The sequence below is a fragment of the Cebus imitator genome, unplaced genomic scaffold, assembly GCF_001604975.1.
Source record: "Cebus imitator isolate Cc_AM_T3 unplaced genomic scaffold, Cebus_imitator-1.0 Scaffold83, whole genome shotgun sequence".
Taxonomy (NCBI): Eukaryota; Metazoa; Chordata; class Mammalia; order Primates; family Cebidae; genus Cebus; species Cebus imitator.
This window is the reverse complement of record NW_016107398.1, coordinates 6,664,279-6,676,483: the sequence shown is the minus strand read 5'-3', so window position 1 is coordinate 6,676,483 and position 12,205 is coordinate 6,664,279.

Sequence of the window (12,205 nt, the reverse complement as noted above, 5' to 3'; positions counted from 1 at the left end):
TGATATTTGAGAACAAGTCTTTACACACTAAGTTCCAAGCCAATCATGAATTTACAGGAAATTTGCTTATAAAAGAGATGCTTACTTGCCTCTTCTCAATGTGAACAACAGTCCCAGTTTTTAAGAAATACATTTATTTTACTCTCCAAAGAGGAAAATTCCTAGAACTTAGTCTTTCTCTTGCCATGTTAAATTATGAGAGAGAAGGAATTCCCAAAAGTTCTAAACATCACTGGCCATCCGAAAATATCTGTGTCAAAAGCATTTTTCCACAAGCTGCAACCTACCACCCTGTTTCTGGGCTCTCTCATTCTCTTCTCCCAACTGTTTGCCTCTGCTGCTCATCACTCCCAGTTTGTGATACTTAAGTAAATATAAGTACTCCACCTCTTATTCCACCTCTCCCTCACCAAACTAGGTTTTCCGCCCATCTTTGCTTATCCCAAAAGTTAAAGACAAGTTCTGCTCAACAAAAGATTAGGCAGAACAATCTTTATGATCTGTTATACTGTGTCAATGCATTGTTTTCTTTTACATAGCCTCAGTCAGATTCTTAACCATCAGCCAGAGCTATGGGGACTTGGGTATGGGGCAAGAGTCAACCCTTAGACAATGGAAAAGATCAAAATGAAAGTTAAAGTGAGTACATGAGTGGCCATTTTATTGAGAGATTAGCTAGATCAAAGTTAATGAACTTGAATGCTATCACATTTCCTAAGTTGTGAACATTCATGTAGAAACTAGTTTGAAATTTACTACCATTTTATTATAACTGTAATAAAAATAATAGCCAAAGTGTAATATTGCTGAGCACCAGGCCCCATGCAAAACTCTTTACCTACACCATTTAATTCTCAAATAAACCTTTGAGTTGGATCCTATTTTTATAGTAGGGAGATCTGTGAAGTTCCAGCAAGGGGTTGAGGTACTCAGAAGGCTTAGCATAAGCTACTTACCAAATAGTTTAGAAATTTTTCTATCTCTACAATGTGTACCAATTGACTGTCAGTCTTGGAAGCATTCTGAATAATTGTTAATTGTTCTTGTTGTTTTATAATTGTTGCTGTAGCTACTTTTCACTTATAGGATCCCATTTTCCAGGAAGTCATCCAAAGGGCAGCACTGTTACTGCCATGAGCAAGAAAGAGTGACCTTGAGATAATCATTTTACCCATTTGGGCTTCAGTTTTCTCATTTGTAAAATAAAAGGGTTGGACTGGTAAGTTTTAGTTGTTCACCAGTTCTAAAACTATAAATCTAGCCATCTTGACATACCATTGACAATAACTACAAAAATGAAATACGGGAAAAAAAAGAGTCCATATTTTCTTTTCTTTTTTTAGAGACAAGGTCACCTATGTTGTCAAGGCTGGTCTTGAACTCCTGGCCTCAAGCTATCCTCCCTGCTCAGCCTCCTGCAAACTAAGAATCTAAGTCACTTTTGAGCCAACTCCTTAAACAGAAACTCTATACCTACTCATTAAAAAGCCAGAGTAAATCTTTCCCATTAGAAGAGTAAATGAAGTGATTGATTTAAAGACTGATAAAACTAGCCAGACTATCCCTCCCTATGACTTGCCTCCACGGCTGAAATTTCTGTCTTCTCCATTGGGATAAAGCGGCCTATAGTTCACGCTACTGATTTCTTATTCAACATTCATTCCTGTCCTTCCTTATTAATAGGGCTCTTTATTTTTGTTTTTATCTTCCAGTTTTTTAGATAACCACCCAAATTCCAACTACAGAAGGGCAACTCAATTAGCCAGTAAATGGATTCCCTAATATGGTAGGAGATTTAGCATGCTTACTCTCTCCTTCCAGACATACAAAAGGAATACATTTTTCTACACCCACCCCAGCTACCCTCCTCCCCTTGCAGTTGGGCTGGACCATGTGACTGACTAGCTGTAGCCACCAGTCTGTAGTGGGTTGTGGGTAGAAGTAGTATGTGTCAATTCCAGGTAGAACAATTCATTGCCAGCATAAGTCCTTACAGTGTTTACTCTTCCCCAGACTCAAGACCAGTATTATCTTGAGTATTAGTAAAACCTCTCTCAGCTTAAGTTCCAAAAAAAACAGCCTGCCTCCAATCTTCATCTGGTTTGAATAAGAAATGCACCTTTGTAGTTTACGCCACTGAGATTCGGGAGTATTTTTCACTGCAGTATGAGCTAGTATCTAGGTTAAGCTAGACTAAAATATGCTTGAAAAATATTAGGACCAGGGTAAACTAGCACAATCAGATCGAAGGAAAGGATTTTCAGTCCATACCTAGGGGAAGGAGTTCTCTCCTGCCTGATTTGAGCAAGTCAGACTGTGACCCAGATTGCCATTGGCAGCAATCTTGCAAGAGGAACTAACCTGAAAATGAAGTCAGCCTACTGGGGATGGCAGAGAGTAGGAAACCCTTGAAGATATGATTGAGCTGCGGTCATACCACTCCTGAAAACTGCTCTTTCCTGGACTATTCCACAAACCAATAATTTTGTTTGTTTGTTCCCCCATAACACTGTAAGCATAAACTCTATCTTGTATATCTTTAATTTCATCTCAGTTCCTAACACAGATATGTCTCAAGCAGCACTAAAAAATATTGGATATAGCCAGGAATGATGGTTCATGCCTGTTATCTCAACACTTTGGGAAGCCGAGGTGGGAGGATCACTTGAGGCCAGGAGTTCTAGACCAGCCTGGGCAACCATAGCAAGACCCCGTCTCTATTTTTTAAAATATATTGGATACATTAAAATTTTTTAAATATCATAGCTCATACTCTTGCCTTCAGAAATAAGACATTGTCTGTATTAACAAGGAGAAAGTAATTTTATTTAATCCAATCTTTTTACAGATGAAGAGATTAAAACCTTGTAAGATATTACAAGGTTTATCAAGTTCATATAGCTTTGGTACGGCAAACAGAGATGGAGAAATAACTAATAATTGCTTCATCAAAATTGACCATAGTTTCCAACTCTGGATATAGAAGTATTGAGCCAGTATATTACCCTCAGACTTACTAGCTATTTTGCAACCACATCACACCAATCTGGTTCAACTTTTATGTAACAAAGTTGTGAGTTGTTTTCCAGTTACCATGTGCCCCCAGATTGAAGGTCACCTAACCTGAACATGCCGAGAGGAACCAAGTCTGCAACCACAGCAGGAACCTAAGTGCTCTGACTGAGGAGTGGGGCCTGAATTAAGAAGGGAATACCACATGGCAGGATCCAAGGTCTAATCATATCAAGCTTGGCATCACCCCATGGCAGGATCCAATCAAATCATACCTCCCAGCATCGTCTCATTGCAGGATCCAATCCAATCACATTTCATTACTTTATGCTTATAAAATCTGGCCTAGGCCAGGCACAGTGGCTCACACCTATAATCCCATCACTTTGAGAGACGGAAGCAGGTGGATCACTTGAGGCCAGGAGCTCAAGACTAGCCTAGCCAACATGGTGAAACCTACTAAAAAATACAAAAATTAGCCAGGCATGATGGTGGCTGCCTGTAATCCCAGCTACTTGGGAGGCTCAGGCAGGAGAATCACTTGAACCCAGGAGCAGAGGTTGCAGTGAGCCAAGATCACACCACTGCACTCCAACCTGAGCAACAGAGCATAGCCTCCTGTCTCCATGCAGTTGATTTGCAATAAATCTTTTTTCTCAAAAGCCAGTGCCATGGTATTGGCCATTGGCCTCTATGCACATTAAATAGTGCTTGGTAACAATCTGACCTTGGGCAAGTTACTTAACCTCTCTGAGCTCTGTTTTTTCCATCTATAAGAAGGGATGATGACAGTTCATGAGGTTGTATGGAATAAATTACTCAACATACAAAAAGCACTTATTCTTGACATATAGTCCATGTTATATACATTACAACCCTATTAAATTATCTTTATTCATAGCTAAACCATTTTTATACATTCGGTTAAATCCGGTAATCCTTTACCATTCATTTGATTCAGACCACTGACCTGTGTTTTTTCATCACACAAAATTGTAATGTATATTAGTATGTGGCCAGCACCCACCTTTCCTATAGGAACTACTGCTCTCATGCCCACACTTCTATCATGGTGGTAGCAAGAAGAGCTGTGTTACTGCTGTCCATTGGTCACACCTAATTGGCCAAGAGGTGGACATCTGACTAAAGATGGGCCAATGAACCCATTTCTCCAGGATGTTTAGACTTGGGAAGAGAGATTATCTCAAGCCTCACCTAGATATAAAATCTGGGAGAAGTCATTAGTCATTTGCCAAGTGGAGAAACTCATTCTGCATTAGAGAATAAAGTCAATGAACAGAGGAAGCAGAGAAGACAGAAGTATCCTTATTATACTGGAATGCTAAGTTCCAGGTTTTCCTGACCAGTAGTTGAATTTCTGCCTTTTCTTCTGCTTAGGCTCATCTCTTTCTTGGCTTTCCCTGTATCCTTGCGATATTGTTTCCATCTTGCCTAAGCTATTTCCAGGTGGGTTTATTTTAGAAGCAATTAATGCAATGATATGCTATATTATCATAAAGTTAAAAAAAATAAGAAAAGGAAAAATACTTTTTTTTTTTTGAGATGGAGTTTTGCTCTAGTTGCCCAGGCTGTAGTGCAATGGTGCAATCTTCATTCACTGCAGCCTCCACCCCTTGGGTTCAAGCAATTCTTCTCCCTCAGCCTCCAGAGTAGCTGGGATTACAGGCATTCACCACCATGCCCAGCTAATTTGTATTTTTAGTAGAGATGGGGGTTTCACCATCTTGGCCAGGCTGGTCTTGAACTTCTGACTTCATGATCTGCCCACCTCAGCCTGCCAAAGTGCTGGGATTACAGGCGTGAGCCACTGCACCTGGCCCTAGAAAAATTCTTAGATGTATTACCTTCATTAATGACCTGGATGATACCACTAAGAATAGATCATCAAGTTTATGAAAGTAAATCAACAAATTTTTATAAGATCTCAACTGTATGTAAGGTACCTATAGCAAACACTTCAGATTACCTACCTTTCTATATCTTTTCTCTCATTTTTCCATAATAACAAATCGTCATTTCTGGATGGTTCTATAGCAACTCAACTAAAATCTTACTTTTCCTAGTCTCCCCTGTAGTGGTTGTGAGTGCATGACTAAATTCTGGCTGTTGAGATCTAAGCAGAAAAGTTGTGCAGTGCTTATATTTTTTTAAAAAAAATCATTAAAATGAAGGAGATACATCCTTCTTATTGCTTCTCTCCATCCTACTACCTGAGGCATGATGATGTGATGACTGGAGCCCTTGCAGCCATCTTGCACCATGAGGAGAATAGCTGTACCCTGGAGATAGCATAATTGTGACTGGGAGGGAGTTGGGTCCTTGACAGCTTTGTCAAGCCTCTACACCAGTCCTGGATTGCTCATTTCCAGAATTAATTTATGTGAAAAATAAATAAGCTGCTGTTTTATTTAAGCTACTATTATCTAGATTTTACTCTTATATGCCACTAATTCTCATACTATTGATATAATACCATTGCAGTTTAATAAATTATATTGAGTTAGGCTGGATCAATAAGGCTGTATAAAAAGAAACAAATCTGGCCCTACATGGTGGCTCATGCCTGTAATCCCAGCACTTTGGCTCATGCCTGTAATCCCAGCACTTTGGGAGGCCAAGGCAGGTGGATCACCTGAGGTCAGGAGTTCAAGACCAGTCTGACCAACGTGGTGAAACCCCATCTTTACTAAAAATACAAAAAATTAGCCAGGCATGGTGGTGGACACCTGTAATCCCAGCTACTCAGGAGGTTGAGGCAGAAGAATCACTTGAACCCAGGAGGTAAAGATTGCAGTGAGCTGAGATCATGCCATTGTGCACCAGCCTGGGCAACAGGAGCAAAACTCCATCTCAAAAAGGAAAAGAAAAAGAAAAAGATCTAAAAAGCATCTTGAAAGAACTGTTACAGAAACAAGTACATATTATTGTATTTTAAAAATTAGAAATCTAAGCTGGGTGCAGTGACTCATGCCTGTAATCCCAGCACTGTGGGAGGCCGTGGCGGGTGGATCATGAGGTCAGGAGTTCAAGACCAGCCTGGTCAACATGGTGAAACTCTGTCTCTACTAAAAATACAAAATTAGCTGGGCATGGTGGCGCATGCCTGTAATCCCAGCTACTCAGGAGGCTGAGGCAGAGAACTGCTTGAACCCAAAAGGCAGAGGTTGCAGTAAGCCAAGATCACACCACTGCACTGTAGCCTGGGCAACACAGCAAGACTCTGTCTCAAAAAAAAAATTTTTTTTTAATTAAAAATCCAAAAATAGAGATACAATCTGGGGAAGGATGGGTAGGAACAAGGTCAGAGGAAAAAATTCCAGCTCATCCCCCCAAAAATTAACCACTATCAGATTGATATAAATACTTGCTACAGCAAGAATAAATCTTGCTAAAGTCACTAAAGTTCTAACATTCAGCTTTTCAGAGGCAAAAATTCTACCTTATGCGTTAACCCAAGGGCAAATTAGATTCCAACGGGAAAACACTATCTCTAACCAAACTGACAGAAGTCTGAAAAACCAGAAGGCCCTCGTGAGGGCAGAGATCCTGCCTATCTGTCTTGATCACCACCATGTAGCATATTTATTGAATGAGTTAATTAATTTTCATTGCAATATAAATGCCAACAGGATTGAGAAACTTATAACCTTTGGTTAGTCAGGATCTTCTAAAGTTTCCATGGGAATGAGGCCATATAAAGTCATGGTTCAGAATACAGATTTTAACTATATTTGAATCCTTGCTCACCACTTAATAGCTGTGAGACCTTGGGAAACTTTAAAACTCTCTCTGTCTCATTTTTTCATGTCTGCAATGTAGGAATAATAATATTATCTACATCATAGGGTTGTTGATAATATAAAACAAGTTATTACGTATAATGATCTTAAGAGCAGAACCTGAAACTGAATAAGTACACCATAAATTTTAGCCATTTATAGCTCTACAAAAACCCTAAGCTGAAGCAAGCCTTCACAGACCCTATAATTATCCGATTTAAATCCAAAGTCATGATAACATGAAAACAGCAACTAAGGAAGCAGAAGAAAGACATGATTGACAAGATTTCCTAGACCAAAGTCTGAATGTCATTTCAGTTCTGCAGTACTTGCTATAACACAACTGTTGGTATTTAAAGCAAGGAGTAAAGGTTCGAAAAACAACTCCCTATAAATTGTGCTGGTGTGATTTACAAGCAGACTTATAAACCTACATAGATAAAGTTCAAGTGGGGTTAACTTGTATTTATTTCAAGACTGATCATTTAGTTTAAAATACACTCTGGGTGGGCATAGTGGCTTACACCTAAAATCCCAGCAGTCTGGGAGGCTGAGGCAGGAGATTGCTTGAGCCCAGGAATTCAAGACCAGCGTAGGCAACATGGCAAGACTCCCATCTCCACAAAAAATTTTTAAAATTAGCTGGGCATGATGGTGCATGCCTGAGGTCCTAGATACTTTGGAGGCTCAGATGGGAGGATCGCTTGAGCCTGAGGTCACGGCTGCAGAGAGCTGTGTTCATGCATGGCACTCCAGCATAGGTGAGAGAGCAAGACCCATTCTAAAAAAAAAAAAAAAAGACATCACACTCCGTTTTTTGGGCTCCTAGACTCACATATCATATGGCTGATAAAACTATGCAACTTACTTGAGCGCTTTAAAGTACAAGGACCCAGGAATCACTCAGTTTACTTCAAAGAATGAGGGGCTTGTTTGAAAAGAAAACTGAGACTTACCCCAGAGCTGAAACACTGTTGGATACTGAGGCACCTAGAGAACTGCCCCTTCATGTCTCCATCTCTCACATTTCCGCATTCCCCATGGCTTTCCTTTTCCTGCTTTTCTCTCAATACCAACTGACTTCCATTTTGTTTTTTTTCTTTTTTAGATAGGATCTCACTCTGTCTCGCAGGCTTGAGTGCAGTGGCATGATCTTGGCTCACTGCAACCTCCACTTCCCGAGTTCAAGCAATTCTAGTGCCTCAACCTCCCCAGTAGCTGGGATTACAGGCATGCACTACCACACTCCGTTAATGTTTTGTATTTTTAATAGAGACGGGGGTTTCACCATGTTGGCCAGGCTGGTCTCGAACTCCTGGCCTCAAATGATCTGCCCACTTCGGCCTTCCAAAGTGCTGGGATTACAGGTGTGAACCAACATGCCCAGCCTTTTTATTTTTTATTCTACCCTTTGGTTGCTGCTTCCTTATAATTTTGGATCCCTTATAATTTCATCTTCCTTACAGCAAAGATACTATTTTAACTTGCAAATTCTCAGCTTCCTAGTACACATTCTCCAGTGAAGGAAGTCTTGTTGGGCCTGCATATCTTTCTACCAAGCTACATCATGGGTCTTCTGGCCTCAAATCAGGTGTTACTTGTGGTCCAAACTACTTCAAGGCAGTGGTGGCTGTCCCCATGGCAAGGGCTATGGGCATGGGTGTAGCAAACAGGAACTGACTGACATCTTTGTTACCCTGCTATACTCGTTTCCCTTGCTTTCTCCTTCAGTTTTCTGCAATTCTCCTAAGCTTGCTAGTATTCACACCTAGATCTTATCATTCCCTTTTTCTATTCTTAGTACTCAGCAATTCAGTTCAGCATCAGTCCTCATATTGGTTTTTGCAAATTCCCCAATGTGTTGTTTCCAATAATTGTTGGAGTTGGTTTTGTTTATGAAGTCAAGCGGGCTTTGCTGGAGCTCATCTTTGCACTACCTGGCTTCTCACCAACTGACTCAGCATCCCTTACATTGGTATGGTAAAAGTGAGCTCAGGAGAAATCATGAGTTATATTAAGTGCAACTTCTCATGACTTCTTTTAAAAATAGCAGAAAGGCGAAAGGTGTATGATAATGGCACAAAACTGTCTTCATATAAGAAAGACAGCCTTTTTTTTTTTTTTTTTTTTTTTTTTTGACACAGGGTCTCCCACTGTTGCCCAGGCTGGAGTGCAGTGGCACAATCATGGCTCACTGTAGTCTCGACCTCCCAGGCTCAAGCAATTCTCTCACATGAGCCTCCCAAGTGGCTGGAACCACAGGTACACACCACCAAGCCTAGCTAATTTTTTAGTTTTTTGTAGAGACAGGTTCTCTCTATGTTGCCCAGGCTGGTCTCAAACTCCTGGGCTCAAGCAATCCTCCTTCCAAAACCTCCCAAAGTGCTGGGATTATAGGTGTGAGTGACGGCACCCAGCCTTGAGTCTGCCGTTCGAAGGCTAATCTCCAGAATAGGTTTATCAAAAGCTAATGCTATCATGTGTTGAGTCAAAGTGTTTATATAAATAATGGCAGTAGAAGTCATATAGTCCTGAACCAACAGGGAAGACTAACAGGGAATTAACAGGAAATATAGAGGAGTATCTGGATATTTGATGGGCACTAATGTCTCTGCCACATGTGGTACATGACATACACAACCATATGTGGCATGGCTCTGGATAATAATCTGAACAAGGAATAATGAGAATAATGGAATGGATAGCAGAAGGCAAATTTCAAAAATTTTGAAGAACTTGATGACTGGGTAAAAAAGTGACTAAAGATTAATGAGATTTGGGGCATGGTTGAATAGTTATTTAATACCATGGATATAGTTTATGGTTGATTGGATGCCACATGCAGAATATGAAAACAAAAAAAAATAGTTTATGGTTGTGCATGACTACATTTAGAATTCAGGTCTTCCGATCCTAAACCCAATGTTCTGTTCACTCTTTCGGGCTCCATATTTCATGTACAACATAGTAAAATATATATATTTTTTAAATTCTGGAATCAGATGGATTGATCATGATATTTCCAGTGTCTAGAACAGTGCCTGGACCATGGGAAATGTTCAACAAATGGTTATTGAATAAGTGGATGAGTGAATGAATTAATGAAGAAATGAATGAAGAAAGTAGATTTTATTACAAGAGACTAAATAAAAGAAGGTTTGTCTTTACATGTTATTAGATCTTGCAAATGGTTTCCAAGGAAGTTTCAACAGCTTTTAAAATAGCTGTTTTTAAAACAGCTTATACATGCTTATGTCCCCATTCCTAAATAATAGAAGAAATCTAACTTTGTCCTTCCTTAGTCTTATTTTAAAGATGAAAAATATTCATATCCTAATAAAACAATCCATGCAGTCCTTTTACCATTAATATCCTACGTGCCTCTAAGACAAAACTATCCATAATTAAGTTTCCTCTGCAACTTACAAAGAATGCATTTGCTGGCTCCTCCCCTGTAAATATGGCTGTGATGACCATATTTTTTTCTTTACCAAAAGGCAAGTGATCGAACAACTAAGTCTAATATTAAAAATCTGGATTTTCCTGGAAAGTCCAAGACCTATGAACATTCATGGCCTTGGATTTAAAGTCTCCTGGGCTGTGTTGTCAGGGCTGATGTTCACCAATATTGCAAAATTTTCATCAGTCTATTTTGATTGTCTGAGCCTACGTAATACTATTCAAAAAAAATCTTTATCCTCCATGAGCTTAATTTAGTAACAAAGTAGCTAACTGAAGGTATGATAAACAGGTTTGAACCCAGATAGTTTGATTTTGTGGTGGGGAAATTTTTATCCTTCCTCGACTGTCTCCTAATCACAACTTACCGCTTTGCTCACCAAAAGACCTGGGATAAATTCTGCATTCATCACAGTAAACCTAGAACTCTAGTGTCATATGCAGGTAAAATAAGAACATTTTTACATGTAGTTGCCAACTTGGGTGTGTGTGTATTTTTGTTGTTGTTGTTGTTTTGTTGAGTCAGAGTCTTGTTCTGTCACTCAGGCTAGAGTGCAGTGGCATGATCTCGGCTCACTACAACCTCCACCTCCCGGGTTCAAGCGATTCTCCCACCTCGGCCTCCTGAGTAGCTGGGATTACAAGCAACTGCCATCATGCCCGACTAATTTTTTTGTATTTTTGTAGAGATGGGGTTTCACCATGTTGGCCAGACTGGTCTTGAACTCCTGACTTCAGGTGATCCTACCCGCCTTGGCTTTCCAAAGTGCTAGGATTACAGGCATGAGCCACTACACCTGGTCAGGTGTATGTTTTAAAAAATAGTTTTAGGTAGGCACAATGGCTTACACCTGTAATCTCAGTTCTTGGGGAGGCCAAGGTAGGCAGATGACCTGAGGTCAGGAGTTCAAGACCAGCTTGGTCAACATGGTAAAACCCCACCTCTACTAAAAATACAAAAATTAGTGGGGCATGGTGGGGCATACCTGTCCCAGGTGGTGGCTGAGGCATAAGAATTACTTGAACCCAGGAGGCAGAGGCTGTAGTGAGCTGAAAACGCATAACTGTATTCCAGCCTGGGCAACAGAGCAAGACAACATCTCAAAAAAANAAAAAAAAAAAAAAAAAAAGAATAGTTTTAGAGTTAGGGCATGGTGGCTCATGCATATAATCTCAGCATTTTGGGAGGCCAAGGCAGGAGGATCACTTGAGGCAAGGAGTTCAAGACCAGCCTGGCAACACAGCAAGGCCCCATCTCTACTTAAAAAAAAAAATTAATTAGGGTGTTTCCTCATCTTGGTTAACAGTACTTGGTTAACTTGGTTAAGAGTTAATTATAAGATAGAGGTAGCCTAGATCCTTAATTATCTACTAGGAGGAGAGCAACCCTATAGGCATTGGACTGTGACATGAGCAAGAAATAAATCTTAGCCAGGCCTGGTGGCATGGGCCTGTAGTACCAGCTACTCAGTAGGCTGAGGTGAGAGGATCTCTTGAGCCCAGGAGTGAGAGACTGCAGTGAGCTATGATCACACTTATAAACAGCCACTGTACTCCAGCCTGGGCAAACTAGCAAGACTCTATCTCTTAAAAAACTAATACTAGCCGGATGTGGTGGCTCACACCTGTAATCTCAACACTTTGGGAGACTGAGGCAGGCAGATCACAAAGTCAGGAGATCAAGACCATCCTGGCCAAATAGTGAAACACTGTCTCTACTAAAATACAAAAAAAAACATTAGCTGGGCACAGTGGTACATGCCTACACACCCAGTTACTCAGGAGGCTGAGGCAGGGGAATCACTTGAACCCAGGAGGCAGAGGTTGCAGTGAGCCAAGATTGCACCACTGCACTCCAGCCTGGTGACAGAGCAAGACTCCGTCTCAAAACAAACAAAATCAAAATTAAACTCAAAAAATCTTTATTGCATTAA